At 43.9% G+C, this 12089-nt stretch overlaps 1 protein-coding gene across 9 annotated transcripts in view; it reads right to left on the bottom strand.

Annotated features, from left to right (window-relative positions):
* The window catches only part of CDH18 (cadherin 18), a 200383-nt gene that overhangs the window by 38790 nt on the left and 149504 nt on the right, over positions 1 to 12089 (bottom strand). The window lies entirely within an intron of this gene.

Genomic DNA, 12089 nt, shown 5'->3' with positions numbered 1-12089 from the left:
GGGTGTGCAGCCTGCAGAAGAGGAGGCTCAGGACAGAGCTCACTGCTGTCTACAACTACCTGCAGGGAGGTTGTAGCCAGGTGGGGTTGGTCTCTTCTCCCAGGCAACCAGCAACAGAACAAGGGGACACAGTCTCAAGTTATGCCAAGGGAGGTCTGGGCTGGATGTTAGGAGGAAGTTGTTGGCAGAGAGAGTGATTGGCATTGGAATGGGCTGCCCAGGGAGGTGGTGGAGTCACCATCCCTGGAGGTGTTCAAGCAAAGCCTGGATGAGGCACTTAGTGCCATGGTCTGGTTGCCTGGCTAGGGCTGTGTGCTAGGTTGGACTGGATGATCTTGGAGGTGTCTTCCAACCTGGCTGATTCTATGATTACCTTCACAGCAAAGAAGGTTTCCCTCAGGTTGAGATGGAACCTCCTGTGCTCTAGTTTGTGTCAACTGCCCCTTAGCCTATCACAGGGCACCACTGAAAAGAGGCTGGCCCCTTCTTCTTGACACCAACCTTTCACATATTTGTAAACATTAATAGCATCCTCTCTCAGTTTTCTCTTCTCCAGAGTAAACAGCCCCAGGCCTCTCAGCCTTTCCTCATAAGACAGATGTTCCAGGCCCTCAGTCATCCTTGTATCCCTTCTGTGAACTCTAATATTTCCCTGTCCTTCTTGAACCAAGGAGCCTAGAACAGCACACAATACTCCAGATATGGTTTCACCAAGGGAGAACAGAGGGCACAATTTCATTAAGTTGTTTCTCTCCCTCGTCCTGCTGGCCACACTGTTCCTGACACAGGCCAGGATTCCCTTGGCCACCTGAGCACACTGCTGGCTCATGTTCAGCCTAGTATCTACCAGTATCCCCAGGTCCCTTTCTTCCTGGTTGCTCTCCAGCCACTCTTCCCCCAGCCTATAGTGCTTTTTCAATGAGTTTGCTTGTCTGGACAACAAACTTGTGATGTACATAGAGCAAGAAAATAGACCAGTGGCAGCTCTTTTGCCTTTTCTAGGGCTCTATCTAGTGCAATACTTACTACATGAATGCCTAGAATGAATTTGATAAAGTAGACTTCACTACCCTCTTCTATCATTTCTAAAGGACATAACCTCCTAAATTACTTCTAATTTCTCCATTTAATATATAACCCCCCACAGTATTACAACATAGGCAGAAGATAATAAAGCTGTCTTGATTGGCAATTTTGCACAAAGACTCAATGTTTGCTTACCAAATATCTGTTCTAACTAATGATGTGAAGGCTCATTCAAACTTATTCAAATATAGATGTGCATTGATCATTAGAAAATACTATTTCAATAGAAGCAAGCCTTGCTTAACGTGGCTGACCTTAAATTAGACTATTAATGTAGCTTTTAAATAATAAAGACCAATTAGTCACTCTTCTGCTAACACTTAGAAGAATGCTTCTAAAAGTTCCTAAGAAAGCTGTCTACTTAAAATTGATCTTTCACTTTAAGCATCCAAAGCTAAATTATAATTTCAAAGTATTCCAAAGTTAAATTATGGTTCCTGATCTAATTGTTCTTGAAAAGTACATGTGTTATGTAACAGTATCCTGGTTTTAATTATGAGAAGACAAAACAGAGATCCATAGCAGTAGAATCATAGAATCAACCAGGTGGGAAGAGACCTCCAAGATCATCCAGTCCAACCTAGCACCCAGCCCTAGCCACTCAACTAGACCATGGCACCAAGTGCCTCAGCCAGGCTTTTCTTGAACACCTCCAGGGATGGTGACTCCATCACCTCCCTGGGCAGCCCAGTATACAAATTTTCACTCTGAGTTTCATCCACTCTTTTTCTTAAACCAAATAAAGCACAGAGATTTATTTGCCAAATGTTTTGTTTGCTTATGTTCCTAGAGGAAGCCTTTCCTCTAAATTTAATCTTCAATAGCAACCACTGATCTGTATGTTTCGTTCAGGTTTCAACATCTCCAGAATGGCCAGAGGAAATATGAAGTAGTTTACCTAAAGCAATTTACCTGTAGCTACATACACAGGATGTGATACATAAACAGAAAAGAGCATTCATCTCATATACCAGGAATGAATCCACAATATCAAGAGGCCAGGCAAAGGGAATCCTAATCATGACAGACAGATTTCTTTGTGCAGAAAATGCAGCAGTTATGGCTTGCCATGTCTGGAACTGTCAGGTGTCTTTCTTGTTCACTCTTCTTAAGAACCTCTTAAAATACACACATGATGAAGGTAAGCAGTACTTCACAGTGTCAGTCTTGATCTGGTATAAATCCAGATACTACAAATTAAGATAATGAAGCTATGCTGATTTGCACTGGTAAAGAATCTTATGTTTTATTTTTAGGTATAAAGCTTCTTACCATGATTAGGGCTAAATTCTCGATCTGGTAATCTAGCTGATGAGTTTTTACACTGCAGGTGTTAATGGCAAGCAGAGTTTGTATCAAGGAAGAATGGCTAAAGTTGCTGTTACAGCTCCAGAGAATCTGGCCAATAATTACACTTTGTTTATATCACGTTTCTAAATTCACAGTTGAGGAGTAAAATATACATTTGTGAATCTGTATTTTACAGTTGAGGAGTAAAATATACATTTGTGAATCTGTATTTTAAAGACAGGAATGAGAACACTCTGTGTGCACATCTGGGTCATTCACACTTTCTTACAAACAGGTAATTGCATTAAAGTATCTCTCTTCTGCTTCCAATTTGACCCTTTTTTCTCCTATTTAAATTGTAGAGCACCCATATCTTTTTATCATCTTGTCTCACTGAAGATTTATGGTATACAAGCATAAACAATTATCTGCTGAGGCACAAAGTGATGCTTCAATATCCAACAAGCAATCTTCATAGAAAGAGACTTTATAAACAGAGTCTTTCTGATGATGAAACCCTTAGGGAGAAATTTACAACTGCATATTTAAGACAAGCTGAAATGAAATCAATGGCAGGAGTGTAACTGAAGGAAAACTTTTACCTCCTAAAGCTCAACTATTGTAAATTCACCTGAAAACTGAAAATAAAAGGTCTGAATCTGGAAATACCTACAAAGAACAATGTATTTCCTGGTCCTAGTACAATTATTTGTTGTAATGTTGGGAATAGTAATATTAAATGTAGTGATTCTATAAAGTTGGAGGGCAGAAGGGCTCTGCAGTGGGACCTTGACTGCCTGGACAGATGGGCAGAGTCCAATGGGATGGGGTTCAATAGCTCCAAGTGCAGAGTGCTGCACATTGGCCACAACAACCCCATGCAGAGATACAGGCTGGCGTCTGAGTGGCTGGAGAGCAGCCAGACAGAGAGGGATCTGGGGGTGCTGATAGATACCTGCCTGAACATGAGCCAGCAGTGTGCCCAGGTGGCCAAGAGAGCCAGTGGCATCCTGGCCTGCATCAGGAATGGTGTGGTCAGCAGGAGCAGGGAGGTCATTCTGCCCCTGTACTCTGCACTGCTTAGACCACACCTTGAGTATTGTGTTCAGTTCTGGGCCCCCCAGTTTAGGAGGGACATTGAGATGCTTGAGCATGTCCAGAGAAGGGCAACGAGGCTGGGGAGAGGCCTTGAGCACAGCCCTACGAGGAGAGGCTGAGGGAGCTGGGATTGGTTAGCCTGGAGAAGAGGAGGCTCAGGGGAGACCTCATTGCTGTCTACAACTACCTGAGGGGAGGTTGTGGCCAGGAGGAGGTTGCTCTCTTCTCTCAGGTGGCCAGCTTCAGAACAAGAGGACACAGCCTCAGGCTGTGCCAAGGGAGATTTAGGCTTGAGGTGAGGAGAAAGTTCTTCACTGAGAGAGTCATTGGACACTGGAATGGGCTGCCCGGGGAGGTGGTGGAGTCACTGTCCCTGGAGGTGTTCAAGCAAAGCCTGGATGAGGCACTTAGTGCCATGGTCTAGGTGACTGGCTAGGGCTGGGTGCTAGGTTGGACTGGATGATCTTGGAGGTCTCTTCCAACCTGGTTGATTCTGTGATTCTATGAATATTGGCTTACATACCAATGCTGCTCAAAAACCAGACTGCTTTTCATTTTATCACACCTGTGTGCTAGCTACCAATTAATCCTTTACACTGAAAAACACCTTTGGTTACTTGTCTCTCCCTCTCTCGTCTACACTCTACTTTTCCTCCCAGGGCATTAATACTCTTACTCTATATTCCAGTAAGCTAACAAAAGGCAGGCATTGACCGATACATTCATCATACTAATTATGTGTTACATGGTATGTTTCTCCTGTCAAGGGACTCCTACATGTTTGATATAAACCTTCCAAATAGAAAGGAAGAAAAATGAAAACAAGTCTCAGAGCCAAGCTGTGTGACTGAATCACTTACCCTAGTGTCACTGAACTACAAAATCAATTAATGACTTCTATCATCCTCTGAAAGTGCTGTCTGACAAGCAGCTTGTAATAAGTTACACCAGATATTTAAATAAAAACAATTTCTTCTTCCATTTAGGATAGATCCTTTCTCTTAGTGTGCACAGTGTGAGGGAACAGGTCACTTCTCATCCACAAGCCTTCCAAAAAGGCTGTGAATAGCTTGCTAGGTCAAACAAAGGTGTAACTGAAATTCTGGTTGAGTAACTGACACAGGAATATTTAACTGAAGCATAATTTCTAGGTAAAGTAACCATCTCTAGATGTATTAATGCTTCACATAATTTAAACAATGGAAATGACCTTGCCTCAAAATGAACCCACACAGTTGTCCCAGTCCCTGCATGATCTAGGCAACCCCAGCAATATACAGAATTCCAGCCCATCAATAAAAGCCACCAGCAGATAGCAAATGTATCAACATAAACCAGGAAACTACTTCTCCATCCCTCCTCATCTTGCTGCCATCCCAGCAAAAAAGACCAACACCCAAAATCCCAGAGCCTAGAAGCAGCAACCATTTCCAGAAGCCACTCACTTTACAATCTGAACATCAATCACCATAACACTTTGCTTCAGCCAGTGCTTCCATTTTTGACTGGCATGACCACAGCAAGACATGAACAACAGCAGCACATGCAACTCAACCCATGACACACACAACATTCCTAAGCTCCAAGGGTACATTCATTTTTTTTCTACAGTAGTGAATACTGCTATAAAGGGTTTTTGCTGCAGTGAGAGTTTTTGCTGTAGTGTAGTGTTTTTTGCTGGCCTACATCAGGAATGGGGTGGCCAGCAGGAGCAGGGAGGTCATTCTGCCCCTGTACTCTGCACTGGTTAGACCACACCTTGAGTCCTGTGTTCAGTTCTGGGCCCCCCAGTTTAGGAGGGACATTGAGATGCTTGAGCGTGTCCAGAGAAGGGCAACGAGGCTGGGGAGAGGCCTTGAGCACAGCCCTACGAGGAGAGGCTGAGGGAGCTGGGATTGGTTAGCCTGGAGAAGAGGAGGCTCAGGGGAGACCTTATTGCTGTCTACAACTACCTGAGGGGAGGTTGTGGCCAGGAGGAGGTTGCTCTCTTCTCTCAGGTGGCCAGCACCAGAACAAGAGGACACAGCCTCAAGCTGCACCAGGGGAAATTTAGGCTTGAGGTGAGGAGAAAGTTCTTCCCTGAGAGAGTCATTGGACACTGGAATGGGCTGCCCGGGGAGGTGGTGGAGTCGCCGTCCCTGGAGCTGTTCAAGGCAGGATTGGACATGGCACTTGGTGCCATGGTCTAGCCTTGAGCTGTGTGGTAAAGGGTTGGACTTGATGATCTATGAGGTCTCTTCCAACCTTGGTGATACTGGGATACTGAAAGAGGCAGGAGCTGCTATGATTTTTGTTGTTGTTGATGATGAATTTTTATAATCTGTGACAAATTATGTTCACTATTCCAAAAGAAGCAGTAAAACAAGTAATGCAGTTCAATTCATACACAAGCTCTGTTCATTCACTTTAGTAGCAATGACTTTTACATACAAATTATATTCCCTTCTGTTTAGAGCCAGTGTATGTGTTCTTTAGGCACATATATGTGCTACACATATGTGTAGCACACAAGCTACAACATTTTCTTACTTGTTCTTCCTTTCAATGCTTATAAGAAGTACTCTCCTTAAACCTCTACCTAAGCATGGAGATGTGAAATGGTAGCTGAAAAACTGTAATAAAGTTAAAATTCCTAATTCTCACATGATGAAGTTCACTCAGATTGCAAACGGTGAGGTAGTGGCACCAGCACTGGCGAGTTCTGTGGCCATGTGGTGGGTTTTAGAGGAGAACAGGCGGTTCCTGGAGACAGAGAGCCCTTGTTTGGCAAATAGGAAGAGATCAGCTGCAGGGTAGGTAAAACTGCACTGGGAAAAGGATCTGAAGCAAAACCAGGAAAGCACTGGAGGGGCTTTCATGAAGCCAGGAAAAGCACTATTCCTGTGCCGGGGACTCGCAGCTTGACGTTGGGTGGAACCAGCACAACCCACCACTGATGATGCCTTCAGATTAGAAGAAGCCTCAGAGGGGGCAATGAGCTGCTGCCCACAGATCAGAGAGCGAGCAAACAGGGCTTGCATGTGCTTAGGTGGTGCCGCAGCTGTCTGCACCTTGTAGGCTTCCTCGAACCGGTGAAGCCTGGGGAAAGAACTTGCAGAAGAGGACCTGACATGGTTATAACAGCCAAAAAACACTGCCAGGAGAAATCTGGCAACTCAGACTGAGCTCCTGTGCAAACCCGTGGCAGTGCAGGTGTCTGGCTGCAGGAAGTGCCTTCCTCTGGTGCTTGTCCCAGTGGGAGGCAGTGAAACCATGTGTTTGCTACGTGAACAGATCAGTGAATTGCTGAGCCAGGTGGTGGAGCTGGAGGAAGAGGTGGAAAGATTGAGAAGAACTAGAGAATGTGAGAACTAAATAGATCATTGGAATCACACCATTCAAGGGCAGCAGATGGAGGCTCTTTGAGAAGCAGAGAATCCCCTCCCCTCGTGTCACCAGGCAGAAGGAAGTGGCCTAAGAAAAGGCAGAGGGCCTGGACTCGATGATCTATGAAGGTCCCTTCCAACCCCTAAGACTGTGTGATTCTGTGAAGATCCACATGTATGCAGAAGAGAAGGCTATGAAAAGTCTATGTGATTGATTGCTCAACTATGAAGTCAACGCCACCCACATCAGCAGTTGTCAGTAGCTCTATTCTTAGTACAAATAGCATGCAAGTCCCATCCCTGTCAGGATGTTTCTTGGAAAAACAAGCACTGTACCATACTGATCTGTGTTTACAGAGACCTAATGCCCCTCACTTGTGGTTTCTGTTTCATTTTCTGAGTGTTGGTTGTTGGTTTTTTTCCTGAGCCAGAATAAGATATGAACTAACATAGTGAGAAACTTTATCTTAATAAAACACTCTTCTCCAAGGAAACTGAGGATCAGTCTCTTCAAGGACTGACTACTTGACACATTCACAGCCAGGAATGTATTCTTTGCATACAGAGATCATAGAATCAACCAGGTTGGAAGAGACTTCCAAGACCATCCAGTCCAACCTATCAACCAGTCCAGTTCCGTACCCCCAGATCCCTTTCTTCCTGGCTGCTCTCCAGCCACTCTGCCCCCCGACTGCAGCACTGCTTGATTTTTGAGGTCTCTTCCAATTAGATATATTCTGTGGTTCTGTGATTTATAAAACTATTGGACATTCTCCAGTGTCATTAATAAGAGTCTTAAGGTGAACTGACCTACTATTAAAGTATTACATGAATGATAAAGAAGTTGTGGATACTCCACCCCTGGAAGGGTTCAATGCCAGGCTGTACAGGGCCTTGAGAGACCTGGTCTAGTGAAAGGCATCTCTGCCATTGGCAGAGGAGTTGAAATTAGATGATCTTTAAGATCCCTCCCAACCCATTCTATGACAGCTGACACAAAGATCTACAGCAACATAAGTTCCACTAATAATGAAGAACAAACATTGTAAAATCATAATAGTCAGGCACTGCTTATGCTCTATTAGCATTACTCCACTAAATTTATTAGTAGTGTGGGGTTCTTTCATATTTTGCCATGTGGAAAGGAAGCCAAGGAACTATTTTTAGTGCAAGAGTAGCATTTTGTACTCTGCACAAAAAGAGACAAAACTGATAGCGAGAATGATGATATGCAAACCCATTTTCTAACAAATCAATCATCACTGTGTTTTCAATACATCAGATGAAATCTCCACCAGCTTAAGACAGCATTTATGTAATGCCCTCTGTCATCTGGCCACATGGAAGTATTTCATGATCTTCTGAGACATGAAGAAGTATGTACATGTTCATTACTAAAGAGACAGTGCTGAGAATGTCCTGCCTGCCAAGACAGACAGAAAATGAGTGAACTGATGTAACTTGCTCAAAACAAAACTTCACTGGGATTGTCAACAATAATGCATAAGGTGTCTGCATCAAAATTATGGGTGATTTCATAGAATCAACCAGGTTGGAAGAGACCTCCAAGATCATCCAGTCCAACCTAGCACCCAGCCCTAGCCAATCAACCAGACCATGGCACTAAGTGCCTCATCCAGTCTTGAACACCTCCAGGGATGGTGACTCCACCACCTCCCTGGGCAGCCCATTCCAATGCCAATCACTCTCTCTGCCAACAACTTCTTCCTAGCATCCAGCCTAGACCTCCCCTGGCACAACTTGAGACTGTGTCCCCTTATTCTGTTGCTGGTTGCCTGGGAGAAGAGGCCACCCCCCACCTGGCTACATGTTACACAACAATATCCATTCACAGAGTAGTAATGCAAAAGCACTGAATTATAGATATGTATGAAATGTTCTTCCAGCAAGAACATGTCAGAACATTTGGTGTGAATCTCAGCCCACTTCATGCTCCTAGCTGAGGAAACTCAGAAATAGGAACAAAAGTTTTGGTTATGGTGAAGTGTTTTCTTTTCTTTTGTAGCAGATGTGACAGATAATATTTGAGTAAAGTGTACACAACTTAAACAAAAAGGTTTCAAAGAAAGATATATCCTATGTAAATATAGTCCCAAGGGAATGTGTCTCTAGCCTCACAGACTGAAAAATTACAGCTATTATAAAGAAATACTTCAGCTAAGATCTTAATTCATAATATCATCTTGCCTACACTAATGCAATGCTTTCTTCCATGGTTTCATAAAATATCATTTTTTTTAGCAGACACCTGAAATACAAACAATTCATATCCATACCCAAGATAATATTCTTCAACATTACATTTCAAATAGCTTTTGTACTTGCAATCCTAAGAACAGCTTCCTAACTTTCTGACAAAGCACATTAGTTGTTTTTTTCCACCTTCCTATTTGCCCAAACCTTTTTTTTTTACTCTTTAATATGGCCATCCTCTCACTGATTCAAATCCTATGCTCAATCCTTTTGAAACAGCTTTGGCATGCTTTTGTATCTCATAGCTTCTTCATTTTACAAACCCATATAATATTTCATCTCCTATTTGTAATGAAGAAGGCAGAAAATCTGAAGTTTCATGGACAAGAATAACAGAAATCTCCTTTTCCTGGAAAGCCATCAAGGCTGTGTGTATGTATCAAAGGCAGAAATTTACATGCTGCACTGTAATATTAAGATATTTGCAGTATCTTAATCCACTTCATATCTGTTAGTGCATTACCCAAAACAGACACAGGACAGTTTTAAAACTAAGCAGCTCTGCAACATTAGGAAAAAGTTTTTCATGGATGGAGTTGCCAGGCACTGGAATGAGCTGCCCATGGAGGTGGTGGATTCACCAACCCTGGATGTGTTTAAGGGTCATTTGGATGTGGTGCTTAGGGATACGGTTTAAGGTGAATCTCATAGAGTAGGGTTATAGGTTGGACTTGGTGATCCTGAGGGGCTTTTTCAACGTGGATGGTTCTGTAAACTGTTTACAAGATTTATTTTGGAGTTCCAGAAATTAATATACACAAACTATAGCAACACAGGAAAAATTACATCTATCAGTTAAAAAGGGTCTGGAATATAAATATCATGAGCTATTATTGTGTACTGCTAATATACAGAGATACTGAATCACAGAATTTCTTAGATTGGAAAAGACCTTCGAGATCATCAAGTCAAATCATTAGTTTCACACTGACAAGTCCGTGACTAAACCAAATCCCTCAGCACAACATGCAATCATAGAATCATAGAATCAACCAGGTTGGAAGAGACCTCCAAGATCAGCCAGTCCAACCTAGCACCCAGCCCTATCCAATCAACCAGACCATGGCACTAAGTGCCTCATCCACTCTTTTCTTGAACACCTCCAGGCACGGTGACTCCACCACCTCCCTGGGCAGCTCATTCCAAAGCCAATCACTCCTCTGCCAACAAATTCTTCCTAACATCCAGCATAGACCTCCCCTGGCACAACTTGAGACTGTGTCCCCTTGTTCTATTGCTGGTTGCCTGGGAAAAGAGGCCACCCCACCTGGCTACAACCTCCCTTCAGGTAGTTGTAGACAGCAATGAGGTCAGCCCTGAGCCTCCTATTCTTCAGGCTGAAGAACCCCAGCTCCCTCAGACTCTCCTCATAGGGTTTGTTCCAGGCCCCTCTCCAGCTTTGTCACCCTTCTCTGGACACCTTCCAGCACCTCAACATCTCCCTTGAATTGAGGGGCCCAGAACTGGACACAGTGCTGAACTCTTTCAGTGTGTGTCCTTCCCATAGGCTGCAGTTATTCATTAGCTTCTCCAGCACAAGTCTTTTCTGCAGGTCTAGTCCTTCAAGAACAGCATGGGGTTGTCCACAGCCTGCAGTTGGGCATCTGCCTCCCCAGTATCCTCCATGGGCTGCAGTGGGACAGGCTGCTGTCTCACTCTGAGCTGCAGGGGAATCTCTGGTCTGATAAAACTTCCTCCTTCCTCACTGACTTAGAAGTCCAAGTAGTTGTTTCTCTTAAATCACACTCCTCTACTCCACTTTTCTTTGTCCAGAAGGTTTTTCTCCTCTTAAATATGTTATCTAGAAGCACATCCACCATCACTAATTGCCTTGGCCAGAGATGGGTCTGACTTGGAATCTGGGGGGGGGGGGGGTGGGCTTCTAACTTTTGCTCTCAGGAGCCATGTCTGTAGCCTGCTACTGAAACTGTGACACAGACAATCCCAATGTAATGGTAGGAATATTTAAAAGCACTGCAGAACACTTCCTATTTTCACATGAGCATCACTTAGCTTGCCTTGCTGACATACAGCTACATGAATAATTTTGAATTCCAAGGCCTTAAAATTCACCCTGAGGACTCCTGTCAGAAATGAAGGATCTTCAGAGCCCAAAGAAGAAACTATTAAAAACACAGCAATATTGTGTCTGTCCTCTGGCAACGCCTCTTAGTTGTCTTATTAACAAAAAATTAATCAAGAAGAAAAAAGAATGACTACATTTTGACTATCAGTCTAGTGCTGTGCTTGGTAAATGCAGTACATAGCCTACAGCTCAAGTTCTTGGGAGCCAGTGTTCTTACAGCCTTGCCAGGAGTGTCTCTTCACATGAGAACAACATTCCTGCAGAATTAGATTCAACTACCTTCATGATGGTTTTTGGTGCACCTTACACATCTTGTACAGTTAGCTCAAGAAGACAGGTACAGTCAGTTCCATTTATTTCATGTTAGTTTCATCAGAGGATGGGTGGTGACAGCTATGTGACAGATAAAATGAAACATTATTATCTCTGGAGGCCAAACCTACAGGCAACAACACATTATTTGCTCTTATAAAGTGCAATACAGTATCACAGTATCACAGTATTATCAGGGTTGGAAGACACCTCACAGATCATCAAGTCCAACCCTTTACCACAGAGCTCAAGGCCAGACCATGGCACCAAGTGCCACGTCCAGTCCTGCCTTGAACAGCTCCAGGGATGGCGACTCCACCACCTCCCCGGGCAGCCCATTCCAGTGTCCAATGACTCTCTCAGGGAAGAACTTTCTCCTCACCTCCAGCCTAAATCTCCCCTGGCACAGCCTGAGGCTGTGTCCTCTTGTTCTGGTGCTGGCCACCTGAGAGAAGAGAGCAACCTCCTCCTGGCCACAACCTCCCCTCAGGTAGTTGTAGACAGCAATAAGGTCTCCCCTGAGCCTCCTCTTCTCCAGGCTAACCAATCCCAGCTCCCTCAGCCTCTCCTCGTAGGGC

This window comes from Pogoniulus pusillus, chromosome 21 (assembly GCF_015220805.1).
Source record: "Pogoniulus pusillus isolate bPogPus1 chromosome 21, bPogPus1.pri, whole genome shotgun sequence".
Lineage (NCBI taxonomy): Eukaryota > Metazoa > Chordata > Aves > Piciformes > Lybiidae > Pogoniulus > Pogoniulus pusillus.
Note: the sequence above shows the minus strand (reverse complement) of the source record. Positions and strands in the feature narration are given on the sequence as shown.